Genomic DNA, 13,637 nt, shown 5'->3' on the forward strand with positions numbered 1-13,637 from the left:
AGAGATGGGAGATCACAGAAGAGCAGCCACAAAATGCCTAGGAGACAGGTAACAGTTTTCTCATCAGTAAGGTACTGCATGGATTTTTTTCCCTTACTGTTAGGGCTACCTAGTCATAAAGCAGCACTGAAGAAACTAAAAAGCCCATGCTACTTCAAAAGTTTCCTAGCAATGCAGGTGCTGTGCAATTTCACAATAACTGCAGAGCAGGTTTAAGTTGTGAGGTGGTTTAGTGGGGTGCAGAGGAAAGGCTGAAGAGGAAAGGATGGGAGTGATGTTAAGAACAGGGGTTTCCCCATTCCCTCACCATCCCAAGTCTTCGCTGCTCCGATGGACCACAGCATCCATCCTGACTCCAAACCTCCCCCTCCAGGATCCATTGCAGCTACCTCTACCTCCTTCTCCTAACCTTCCAAATTCCCCTTTGGCAAAAGTTTTGGGTACAGTACATTAGGCAAATACAGCTAATTAGGGTACAACAGTATAAACAAGTAAAACATTGAAGTGCCACTTGCATGCAGGGAGATGGAGACTGTGCTGCATCCCCACTCCTCCTGCTGCAGAAATGTCTGTCACCAACAGTAAAAGCTATTTTAATGTTTTGGGACTAATTCCTTTCTGTGGCTTAGTTAGAGCACTCTTTACCTTGCTGGTTCCAGTCCCAAACTGGGGAAATGGTCTGGAGTGTTGATGAAAAGGGTGTTGGGGTAGATGATGTGGGTCTCAGCCCCACAGCTCAGGACCCAGCCCAACTTGGATGCTCAGCCCTGGGATTTGTCATGCTGCCCTTCAGAATGCAAAGACCAGGCTTAGGGGAGGAAAAAACCTTTCCATTTCTCTGTGTTTTTTCCTGTCCTAACTCTTCTTGATGTGTGAAATCCTGAGCCCATCTGTGGCCTGAACCTGCCCAAAGTACAGTATTTCATGAGACAATGACTATGGGTTTGTACAGTGTCAATTTAGAGGATGGACATTTGGTTGTAGCAGCCTCCACTGGGCGGCCTGATTTCCTGCAGCCCTTGCAGAAAGAGGTTTAGGTGCTCAGCACCAGCCAGGATTTGGCTCACCCCTTGGGGAGGGCGCTCCCTGGTTTCACTTCAGCATGGCCCTGAGAGCCAGCAGGGTGCGAACGGCTTTACCTGCCACAAAGGGTAAACCTAAAAATACAATGAGTTAATTGTACCAACATCTAATCAGGTTTTGACACTTTGAATGATGCTGACTTTATAGTATCAGAGGTGTCCAGCTAGATAATCTTAGTCAAGAACTTGAACGGAAAATTGTTTCTGGGAGATTTTAGCATCAAGTAACTCAGAATAGAGTTTGGTGTTCAGCCAAAATCCAAAAATTACAAAGGGGTAACTGGAACAATGCCTTTAAATTTTTCCAGAAAGTTTTCATCTGAAGTATCACATTTGGCCTATTTCCAATATAAGTCATCCAGTTCATATCAAGCCATTACTTTCTCTTTGCAGTGCCCAAAAGCGCTAAGCTCTGATCTCATTTCACCTCAACCAGTCTGCAGAGTCATTGGTGAAAAGATTATAGGATGTCAGATTACAGTTAGAAAAACCTAGGTCATTTTGGTCCTTCCTTAGGTCCTGTCAAATTATTAGTGACTCAACCTCAGAAAGGCATCTTTTTTTAAACACTCAAGACTTTTTAAGTTCCACTGTTACACCTTAAAATCTAGCTTTCTCACCAGTTTTTGTTGTATTTCTCATGCTATTAGTGGTTTCCATTGATGAATATCATCTAGCTTGCACATTTTAATTTAGCTTCAACACAGCTTTGAGGGCAGTAAGCTTTACTATTCTCACAGCGCAAGTAAGAAAACAGAACCACAACCAACAGTTTGGCTGTTTCCTCCACAGTACTTGAGTCCTTGGGCTGAGCCAAGCAGATCAGCACTCTGACTGCCAGGAGTGTGGCTGGATTCACTACTTACTGGCACTAGGAACTGCGTATCATTTTCAAAGAGAGCATAAAAAGCATGTTTCCACTCCCACCTTTCTTCTAAAAGTTTTTCTAACTCTTCCAAACCAGATGCAGAACAGAATTCAGGTACAAAACTCCTTAAGGGGAGGGGGAAAAGAAAACCCAGAAAGTAGCATATAAATTTTTGTGTTTACTTTGAATTTAAGCAAGTGTGACTGAAGCAGCCGTGCACATGCCACATTATCACCTAACTTCTTCCACGAAGTCTGCTTTTACAGTTATTTTTTATACCACTGAGCTGCAGACTTTTACAGTGTACTTGACTTCATGGCACTGCAAACAAATTGAGTTTCAGCACCTTGAAAGTGAGGAGGTGTTGATCCAATGATGTATTACTCAAAACGTGTAGCCTGCTGAGGGAATCAACAGGGAACCTGTACTTTTTAAATTAGTTTTTTTTCAGCTTATATAGATTGACAGTAGCAAAGTTCATTGGCCTTATCACTGGTGGTAGGCTTGGTGTACTTTACTAACAAATTGAATGTTATTTTCAGAATCAGCGCTACAGTGGCAGGCTGAGCCTGAGGCATCCAGTCACCTTCTCCTGTGCCCTACATTCATTCACTCCTTTAATTAACTACAGGAATTTGGTAACACTATAGATTTGTTTTTTGGTTTATGCATTTTCATCAATGATATGCATTAACAAAATTACCCCTTAGGAAATAAACAGAAAGGAACTGTTAAAGAAATACAATGCAAAACCAAATACATTAAAATAGTCTGAAGTTTTTATAATAAAGGAAACATCCACACTATTCCATTCAGTCCCTTCATAACTCTGAATGATAATTACTGACCCACACTTAAATTTGAATTATCAATGTCAAAGCATCCCAAGCATGGGATGCTGTGTTATTCATGTAAGCTGACAGTCATTCAACATCCATATCCATTAGAAGGATTTGGAAATCACCAACTGCTCAAGAAGTGCAGTCAACAAAAGAATAACCACATCCCTCCCACCTGGAAAGTAGTGGGACCCTTGTGCCTTTGAAAACCATCCACTGATGCCCAAGAGTGAGAGACGGGAATTAGATACCTTCCACCTTTTTTTCTGAGTGCTGAAGCATTTCCAGTCAATGCACCAAGAGGGAGCACATTTCCAGTGAATACACCTCAAAATTGCTGAATTCTCTGCCACAGGATGCTAGAGACAAAAAGCATAAGCAGCCTCAGAAGGATCTACATGACCCCATGTACACTGTGCTCACAGCTGCCCGTTCATGTGACTATCTGGAGGCAACTGTCATCTCCAGTTGATTTACTGGACAAGCACCACTATTTGTGTGCCAAGTCCTTATTTTCCCATGCTGCACACAAACCCTAGATGTCAGATCTAACCAAGCGTGGAGCCTGAAAAACTCTCATAGTAACTTTTACGTATAAATACTCAGGGCATTGGGTGTATTTTAAAAATATATGCTTTAACTAAGGTGTTGGAGGAAACACTAACTCAGATATGAGGGTGAAGAGAAAGGTGGGCTGGGTAGTCACAGCCGTTCACTTTGGCCTTGAAATTTGTCTTTTGTTCAGCCCCATCCCTCTGAGACCAGCAGAAGGTTGAGGCTATCTTCAGTTCCTTAACAAGCTACTACCTCCAGCTGTGTATTAAAAGAGTATTTATGACCAAAAATATGCTTCAGAGAATGTTCCAGTTGTTACAAACACTGAGAGTGTTCTACAATACATACATAAAAATTGTAGGGAATTTAGATCTCCTTCTTCCTTGGCCTTTCCCCCCCCCCCCCCCCTTTCCATCTTCCATTGTAGACCATGGGCTAGAGCAGGGTGAGGGCAAGGTGTTTTTTTGACAGCTCTCTTGATCTCATGCATAGACCAAATGGGTCATTATATTAGAAGGTCATACCAGAATTTATTCCCAGACTGAAATGGGTACAGATGGGGTGGTTTTGTGGTTTTGTGTTTTTTTCCTGCTTTCCTCAGTAACCCAAGGCACAGCTAGCCTACAAGTTTTATCTGGGTTTCTTTTACTCATTAGACCCCTAGTGGTATATTGGTAGCTTTGCCATTTTATCTTAAAACACACAGAAGACTGATCTTCCAAAATCCAGAACACATTGTTTGGATTTGTACAGTGTATCTGTTACAAATTTAATAACCTACAGCTTGAGGAAATCAGATTAAAAGATCTAATGTATTTTTGGACCTCAAACGTAATCAAAATTTGCCAAAATGCCTCTCCTATCCCTTTCACTGGATGCAAATAAAAAAAATTTGTCTAGCCTTCTGTTGTAAGACATTCCTTGGTGAAATACAGTCTCCAGATCTTTTTAAAAAGCTGCAATGCCACTGCGGGGAAAAAAATAATCAAGAAAGATGGAACATAATTTAAATGTAAACAATGGAAGTACACATATTATACGTATGCCTACTTAGGGCAGGAATGAAAGCCTATTTGTAAAACCCAAATCCAGCTTGTCAGATCAAGATGGAGCAGTTCTTTCAACCACTCTGTCTCACAGACAAAATCACAGGGTGGCAAAAGCAAATGTTTCTCCCAGTGTGACTAGACAACTAATGAATTATCTGCTCCAAGTCCTTGTTTTTACATTATTTATACCCAATACACTATATTTGTAAGGACGGTTAGTACACCATCTGCCTGGGCCACAAACAGGCATAAAGGAGACAACCTCCTGATTAAAATATAATTTCTTTTAAGTAGACAGCAGGAACCACTATTTTTTCTGGACATGCAGACCTCCAGTCTCCTAATTAATCTACATCAGTCATTAGACACAGATAGCCTGGCCAGACAAAGTTATTTAAATGTATCACTGAGATAAAACATAACACAGCCAAGCCGCAAACACTCAGTTCTGTATCCTTTCCAACACTGTACTGGAAACACAGGCTCTCATTAGGGCAGAGTGTCAGAATTAATCATGAGCTCTGAAGTAAGTTTCTAATTTTTATCATCACAAGGCTATGACTAATACTGAAATTCATCCAGATAAACGTGGATGTTTGCATCAGAGCTAGCCACCCCAGCTTCTTCTGCAGTTCAGCAAGGGTCCCGTCAACAGAGAGTCAACAGCATCTCAGGTGCAGTTTGTCAAATCTTAACATCTAAGAAGGACACAGATGAGTTGCAGCCTAAACAGGACTACTTGTTTCTAGAGAATACAAAGGAGCTAAGAGTGATCAGTCCAGAAGTAAACATACACACTTTTGATACCTAAATTAGATGAGATTAATTTCATGATCCCTGTTTACATTACAGTTGCAAGGGGCTGATGTAATAGAGAATCCATAATTTCTATTAAATCTATAATGAATGACATTGCTAGAAAACATCAAAGTCCAGCAAATGTATTTTAATTCACAGTTTCCTATCATCATTACTAACCACATGCCCTTATATTTGTCTGTTCAACTACTTTGTATCCTCATCTTTGCACTGCTCAAAAATTTACAAATAATTTTCTCCTTCTTTTAACCATGCACTGTTGTCCCTTTTGTGACACTTGTGAACACTTTATGTGATGAGTGCCACTTAATTTAGTTGGGCTCACTGCCTTCATTTAGCCAAACGGTACAACTACTACCTAGTTGTTTTAATGTTTCCACATATCAGTCCCTGAGGGTCTCTTCTCAGAATTTCTTCCAACCTGTCAATGTTCTCACCGCTACAGTAGTGAGGAGATGTCTGCAGCATCCAAACTCAGCTTGAACCAGGTGGTCTTTACAGCTCTCTCAAGAAATCATCTGCTATATACAACTTCCCCCCCCCCCCGATGTGAAATGTGGCTGATGTGTCTAAGACTGAGCCGACTATTTGCTGCTTTTACAATAATGGAGTGTGCTGTAGCAATTACACCTACACTTATGTGCCATCTGAACAAGTGCTGTCAGTGAAAAATAAATTGCAGATGAGATGCCATTACTTCTTAAATAACTGTTTTCAGTTCACATTAAGGGCAAGTGTCTTACTAAACTCCAAATGCACACTCAGTCCTGCAGTTTTTAAATTAACTGATATTTAAATGAAAAAATACCAAGACAAACTTGAAGAGCATCAGAAAAGTGTTCTTGAGTTAGAACCTGGCTAAAATAAATAATCTCAACATCACTCCAAAGTCTGCTCAAGCTGGAACTTACAGCTGCTCCTTCTGTTTTTCATACACCTGAATTAGAATATCTATGCCAAAAATGTCTGTCTACCCCACTATCAGGTTATATGATGCAACAGCCCTTTAAACACACGCATACACATACTCATCACCATCTTTACTTTTGCAGTACAAATTGAGGGCAATCTTTGTCAACAACTCATGTGTGAACCACTTTGAGATTTTCTGTCCTGAAAAGAGACCCATCTGTCATTACTATATTCATAAACTAGTAAAAATGGAAAACCACTATATATATATATCCACATAATAAATGAAAACAGTCTTTAGGGGAAATGTAGAAATAATATATTTCCTTAGAGGATTCCAAAGCATTTGACAAACGTTCACTAAATCTCAGAGTCTCCTTGTGGGTAAGTTTTATTTGCAGAATATTTTACAAACTGATAATCCAAGGCATAAACTAAGGCAAATCTCTCAGTGGCAAATCCAGAGAACTTAGGAATCCGGGTGCTGAGGCTTATCTAACATTGTAAACCCCCTTCATCTGTCAAATTTATAGACTCATAGACTAGTTTATGTTGGAAGGAACCTCTGGACGTCACCTGTACCAACCCCCTGCTCAAAACAGGGCAAACTTAGATCAGGCTAGTCAGGGTCTCCTCCACCCAAGTTTTGAATATCATGGAGAACAGAGACTTCACAATCTCGCTGGTCAACCTGTTCGAATGCATCACTGCACTCATGGTGACTATTATTTTTCCTTTGTATCTGACTGGAGTTGTATTTTTAGAAATCATGCCCACTACCATCATGAACTGTGCATTGTCAAAAAAAAAAAAAGACTGTCTTTTCTGTATCCTCTATTAAGGTAGATATAGATGGCCAGAAAACCTCCTCTCCATTTTCTCTTCTGAAGACTGAATAAACCCAGCTCCCTCAGTCTTTCCTTGTACATCATCCACTCCAGCACCAAGACCATCTTTCTTGCCCACTGATGGACTTACTGTAGTATGGCAATGTCTGCCCTGTATTGGGGAGCCAAAACAGGACACAAGACCACACCTGTTGGTCTTGCAAATACAGCCTAGGATATAGTTGGCCTTGTCCTTCACAAGGGCACACTGAGTCAGCCTGTTAAACTCTTCCACATGAGACTCCCGTCAGCCTATTTTTCCAGCCTGTTGAGATCCTTCTGAATAGAACCTCGGTTCTCTGGTTTATTCACTGGTCCTCCCAGCTTGGTACAATGTACAATGTTGCTGAGGGTGCACTTTGTCCCACCACCCATCTTGTTAGGTTAAACATTATTAGGTCCAACATCGACTCCTGACAAGAAGACACTAGTAAGCAGCCACTTAGATGGACTATGCATTGCTGATCATCCTCTCTCTCACACTAATGAGAAATCTGGCTGAGCTTTGGCTCTCCAAATTCAGTCTCTTCCTATTTGGGCAATGCCTCAAAACCAAGGGCTGAAATCCTGTTATTCACCTTGCTCACTTTTCTCTTTATCATAAATTGCATCACCTCACAGTTGCAGTAGCCAAGGCTGTCAGCAACCTTGGCATCCCTAACCAGTCCTTCTGTATTTATGATTAGCAGATACAACAGAGTGCCTTCAATCTTCAACTTGTTGATTACCTTTTTGAAGAGATAGTCCTCAATCTCTCAAGGAGGATTTAAGGCCCATCTCACTAGGTTAACAAACCGGTTGGCAAAGATGCTCTTGCCTCACTTTGTCAGATGGATCCTGCCTCTGCAGCAGCCTTCCTTACTCAGAGGGTCCCCTAGTTACAGAAGCCAAAGCTCTGACTGAGACACCAGCTGCACAACCAGGTGTTCACCCACAGTATGCATACGCTTCTACCTAAGCCTTTCCCCCTTTCTGGGCCAACTGCAGAGAACACAGTCCCATCCCCTCCACCTTCATGCAGAGCTCTGCGCACACAGCCAGTACCCTCAAGGTTTCCCTTGATGGTATCACTGTGCTCGGCAGCAAGGGGTAAGAATTTGAGGGCAAGACTATTGTGAAAGACAGATCCATTATTTGAATGTAATACCAAAGTATAAGATCTTGTACTTTTTGATACAACATGAAGTAGAAACACAAACATATATATATGTGTGTGTGTGCATAAACAAAATTTTAATCTTTTTCTGCATTTTTTTAGGTGCACATCTTTCAGCATCAGAAACAGTGTTGAATTTTTTTTCAGAAATACCAGGTTTATTCTAATTCTTAAATTATTTGGTGTGAGGAATAGCTACCCAGAGGATTCTCAGTCTGTCCTGGTCAGATTGCCTCGAGGATGGTATAGTCAAAGGTTTCACTGCTACTTGATGAAAGCACATAGTGTGTTATCGCCATGCCTACCTTAGTTATACTAAGCTGCATCCAATTCCTCTTTCTTCTGTCACTGTCCATGTCACCCATTCAAAAAGTTCTTGACTGATGTACAGAGGATAGACACATAACACATCACTGAGTTGAAAACTGAGTATAAGCATGGCTACATTCATCATCATAGAGCTCTAGACAGTAGCAACCTAGAGTAATTGCAGAGCTGACAAAATAATTCAGTAGGTGTTAACATATTTTTGTCTATGAGGGACACTTTTACAAGAATCTTCAGACTACTTTCACCTAGAGTTCAAGAGTCATGGAAGAGTTAGCCATATTTCCCAAGTCCAGCTGCACAGACCCAAATCTTCTGGTTGCCTCTGGATAGTACTAAATTTCAAGGGCTCAAAATATGGAGAGGGTTTTATATCAAATATATTAAAGTGACTGTTTTGGGGCCTGACTTCTAACTGCTGTTGATATTTTCCCCACCTCTTATGCTTCTTAATCAGCTGTAATAGCTACTTACTGTTTGTTAAAGTCTTATTCCAGTAGAGGTCTAGAGGTCCTCACCTACCAAGGCAAAATTTATGTATTCCTTCCCACAGTGAACCTTGTTTTTCTCTCAGAGATTATTTTACTACAACAAAAATGCTGTCTGGCACTGTGTTTTCATTACACACTTTATCGCTACTCACTCATTAATTTCTTATTAAAAGAATTTTAAACATTAATATTTTCTAGAAAAATACACCATTGACATTATTGCAAATTGTAACAGCTTTTAATGCTGGCACTCAGGAGAATGTCTGAAACCTTCAGGTTAAATTACACACCAACATAACATTTATAAGACAATACCTAAAAGCCTTTCCTTTCTTCCCCCTCTTCTCAAGTATTAGTACATACAGCTCCGGTTAACATTCACACCGGCACTCAGAAACCAAAGTAATGCAGGAGGAAGTGGGAGCATGAATAAAGAAAGAAAATGCCTGTTTTGTGGGGTAGGAATTTTATACTTGGTTTCATTTTTAACTCAACACAATAACCACTCTGATGAAAGAACCATACTTTGAATTTACAGTAGAACAAAACACGAAATGGCTTGAAGTGCTGTGTTGATTTTCTTTTTCTGTCCTGGAAATTCAGTGTTTTACTATCTCCAAAGCTCTGCAGCAAAATAGCACTGTGCTGCACAGGGTATCACAACGGCTGCTTAGTACATTATTAACTACAGAAAGAATTGCCCATGGAATTGTGCGTCATTTGGAATAATGATTTTAAAAGAAATTACTATATCAACTGAAAGATTTAGTGCATTAAATAGCTTTCTGGTAGGCTTGCAGGCACATTTGGCAGAGATTTGTAGTCTAATGTAGACAGAAATCTGTATCATCATTCAGAATATGTTTTATTTAATTGCTGACCTGCTGTAAAACCTTTGACATGTCAATTAGTGTCCCTGTCTGTTCTCCTTCCATCCTTTGCTAGTTAAGAACATAAAGGAAGAAATGCTTTGTACAGAGGAAGAACCTAAACCAATGAGATGGACCCCTATCTTAATTGAAATCTGTATGCTCTGTTATAATAAAAATCAGCAATATAGTTATCATCATTATCATTGGATAGTTATCATTAGAGCTAATCAGGGAAACTTTAATAGAACTAGTCTAAAAGAAAAACAAGGTCTGTTGCCACCTCTACTCTGTTTTGTAATAAAATTGGAAGCTCTACTCAGTGTCAAGCTCCTAAGTTTGACATTTCAGACCTTTTTTTCTTATTTATAAATTTCGCTTTATAAAAGGGAAATACTGTAAAAATAATTCTGATCGATCGTTAAGGAAATTATTTTAGAATTTGCCTTTATGAAGAATGTATTTTGACTTTTAGTTTCCTAGTTGAAAAAAGTCAAGTTCTCAAAATCTTGAAAACTGACATAAAAGTTTCCATCCTTTATGCATCTCTAGCTACGCTGTTAGCCAGGTCAACATTTTCCACCATTGGTTACATCCCTGCATCTGCAAAGCAGTCATTTCTTATTCCACTTTAAAGAAATACAGTAGCACCTTATACTACAGTAAGAGGTCTCTTGGAGCTCAGTGCTGGCCACATTATATAAACATAAAACATTATGCAGTGATTGTGTGACAGAGAAAACTGAAGGCCTTGCTTTTCTTATTTCTTTTATATTTGTTATTCTGAGTTGTGTCTTCCTGAAGTCTCATCCCTACATCCCTCAGTCAAAAGCATACTGATTACATGAAAGCTCAGAGGCACCACAGTAGTAAAGTAAGAGGAAAAGGGAGGGAAAAATCACAGAAATGTATGTTCAAGGAGTGAGGGGTCTCACTCCTACCAGAAGCTCAGATTTGAAACCATCAGTCAAAGCCCCATGAGAAAACTCTTACATGGTTGATACTTTCCAGGACCGTTCCTACACCATGCTGCTGGGGAATTGTCCAGTGAAAACCCACCTCCCAGAGGCACAGCACGACAGCCTGGGCAAAGCAGCAGCGCCACTCGTGTCACTGAGGCCAAAGCATATTTCCTTCCTTCTTCTCAAGTGAGCACACACTACAAATGCATAAGAAAGAAAAACCCACTCCTCCAACCCAAGTAATGATAATCAAGGAGTCTTAAGGCCCTTTTCAAACATAGGCAATACAGCAGGGACCACCTGCTTGGATGCACAACACAATCAGCGCTCTTTAAGCAGTACAACAGGAGAGGCAGGTTATCTGAGAGCTTACCTGTTCATGGCCTCTGGGCAGGACCATAACACACACATGTACAATAACACCCTGCCTCAGATGAAGCAGAGAAAGTGGTGGTAGGAGAAGGAGCAAGGGAATGCCATTTTCATTATTCTTTCCCATCATTACATGGTTTAAAATAGTGCTACCTAAAGGTTAATTTTCCAAGGGCTTTAACAACATTAACTACTCAAATACAATAACCTTTACGTTTGGCTGCCTGTAGCTAGCTACCATGGTAAACATGATGAAATAGCTCTGCACCAATAGTATCAGCTGTGCTCCATGCAGGAACTGTTATTGCCAAAACAATTCTGAGTCTCTTGCTGTCCTCCTGGGGCTGATCCACATTTGCTCTAAGTGAGTAAAAAAAGGTAACCAGCTTCAATGAGTAGAACAGGAAAGACGACAGCAGAGGTTCACTAAAGAAATGTGATTGCATGAGTTTTTCTTCTTTCCTTGTACATCTTGTGATGCTACAGTGATCACTGCCTTTAAATGTGTCATGTGTCAGCATAAAAAAACCTGCTTACTACTTGCGGTTTATTACTTTTCCAAAGGGAAAGGGCAATTTGTCAAATATTAAAGTATCCGAATTGACCCAACTAATGCATGAAATACTCGATACTCAATAGAAGATAGGAAGTTCTCGTGGTATAACCTCAATCAGCAACTAAGTACCACGCAGTCACTTGCTCACCCTGCCCCACCCGCCCTTGGTGGCATGGGGGAGAGAATCAGGAAAAAAAAGTAAAAGCTGTGGGTTGAGATAACGACAGTTTAATAGGACAAAGGAAGAGAAAATATTATAATAAATAATAATAATAATAATATACAAACCAAATTATGCACAATGCAATTGCTCACCACCCGCCAACAGATGCCCAGCCTGTCCCCAGGGAGCTATCAGTGGCCCCCAGCCAACTCCCCCCAATTTGTATGCTGAGCAAGAAGTCATATGTTATGGAATATCCCCTTGACCAGTTTGGGTCCACTGTCCTGGCTGTGCCCCCTCCCCTTCCGGCTTCTTGTGCTCCTGGCAGAGCAGGGGAAGCTGAAAAGTCCTTGACTCAGTGTAAGCGCTACTTCGCAACAACTAAACCATCAATGTGCTATCAACATCATTCTCATCCTAAATCCAAACCACAGCACTGTACCAGCTACTAGGAAGAAAATTAACTCTATCCCAGCTGAAACCAGGACAGATGTGCAAGTCTTAAACAGTTTTCTCAGGTCCAACTGATATTGTAACATTTTCTGATCTCCATATATCCTTCTAACAAGAAATTTTTCTTCCTTACATGTTTATCTCCGAAGTTGATACACACATAGGTATGCCCATGGATCTATATGTTTTTTTATATATGTATTTTATGTATGCATAGTCCCTCTCAGGAAAGGAAGTAAAATATTTTAGAAAATCAGCAAGCTACAGTATAAATTCCACGCCTCATATCACACTGAATATGTAAACAAGATGAAAAAACTTGTCCCTGAACTGAATTTAAGAATACTTTTATTATTCTACCTAGGTTTTTTGAACATACACAAAAAAAAAAATACCAGACCTGTAACCTATTTTTCCTGTACACAAATTTTTCATATTTGTGTTCGGCTCCTTCTTAGAAACTAGGATATTTAAAATATTTACTCCTCCTGCCTCTGAATTATGAGGTGGAGAGACATTTTCTGTTTAGAAAAGACAGTTTCTTCCAAATGTTTTGTATCAGAAAGAGAGAAAATAGTAGTTTCATAAGAAGATCTAAAGAAATTTGAGCCTGAACTTTATTTACAGTAACAGGAATTCAAGCAAAGGAAAAAAAGGCAGACAATACACAAACCAGAGAACCATAATTTGCATAATTGTGGAACAGCATCAAAGAAGTTTTAAATAAAAGAGAATTACACATTCACTCAGCATTGCACTTATAAATTCTGGTGGAACTGGAAATAAAAATCAAGATTCATGAGTCCTTAACTACTGCGTTAATTGTAAAACTAAACACTCTTACAAAATGGGAGTGGGGGAGAATAGAAGAGAAGAAAGGGAAAGAAGTTAACCTGAACATCTGTTTCTACTTTGAGCTGGATGGACTTGGACTTGTAATACTTAAACAAATAAGGTATGCTTTAAGACCTCACTTACCCTTCCAAAACCACTATATTTTCTCACATGACATGGTGAAAAAGCAACATCAAACTTAGTTTTGCTTATTATTTTGTCTTCTACTACATTTTGAGTTATTTGTACTGTATGAGCTATTAAACCCCAAGTATTAGATGTATTTCACTGATTCTGATATACCAGTGAGAACTTGTTTTCATAGCTGGGGGCTTCAACATTTAATAAATATTTCTAAAGCACCTTGAGTTGTTTTATGAAGTACTACTAAAGTCAAATAAAATATCATCTTATTACTAGACTGCCTGTCCTGGAGATAGAAG

Source organism: Phalacrocorax carbo, chromosome 1, assembly GCF_963921805.1.
Source record: "Phalacrocorax carbo chromosome 1, bPhaCar2.1, whole genome shotgun sequence".
In the NCBI taxonomy this organism is placed as follows: Eukaryota; Metazoa; Chordata; class Aves; order Suliformes; family Phalacrocoracidae; genus Phalacrocorax; species Phalacrocorax carbo.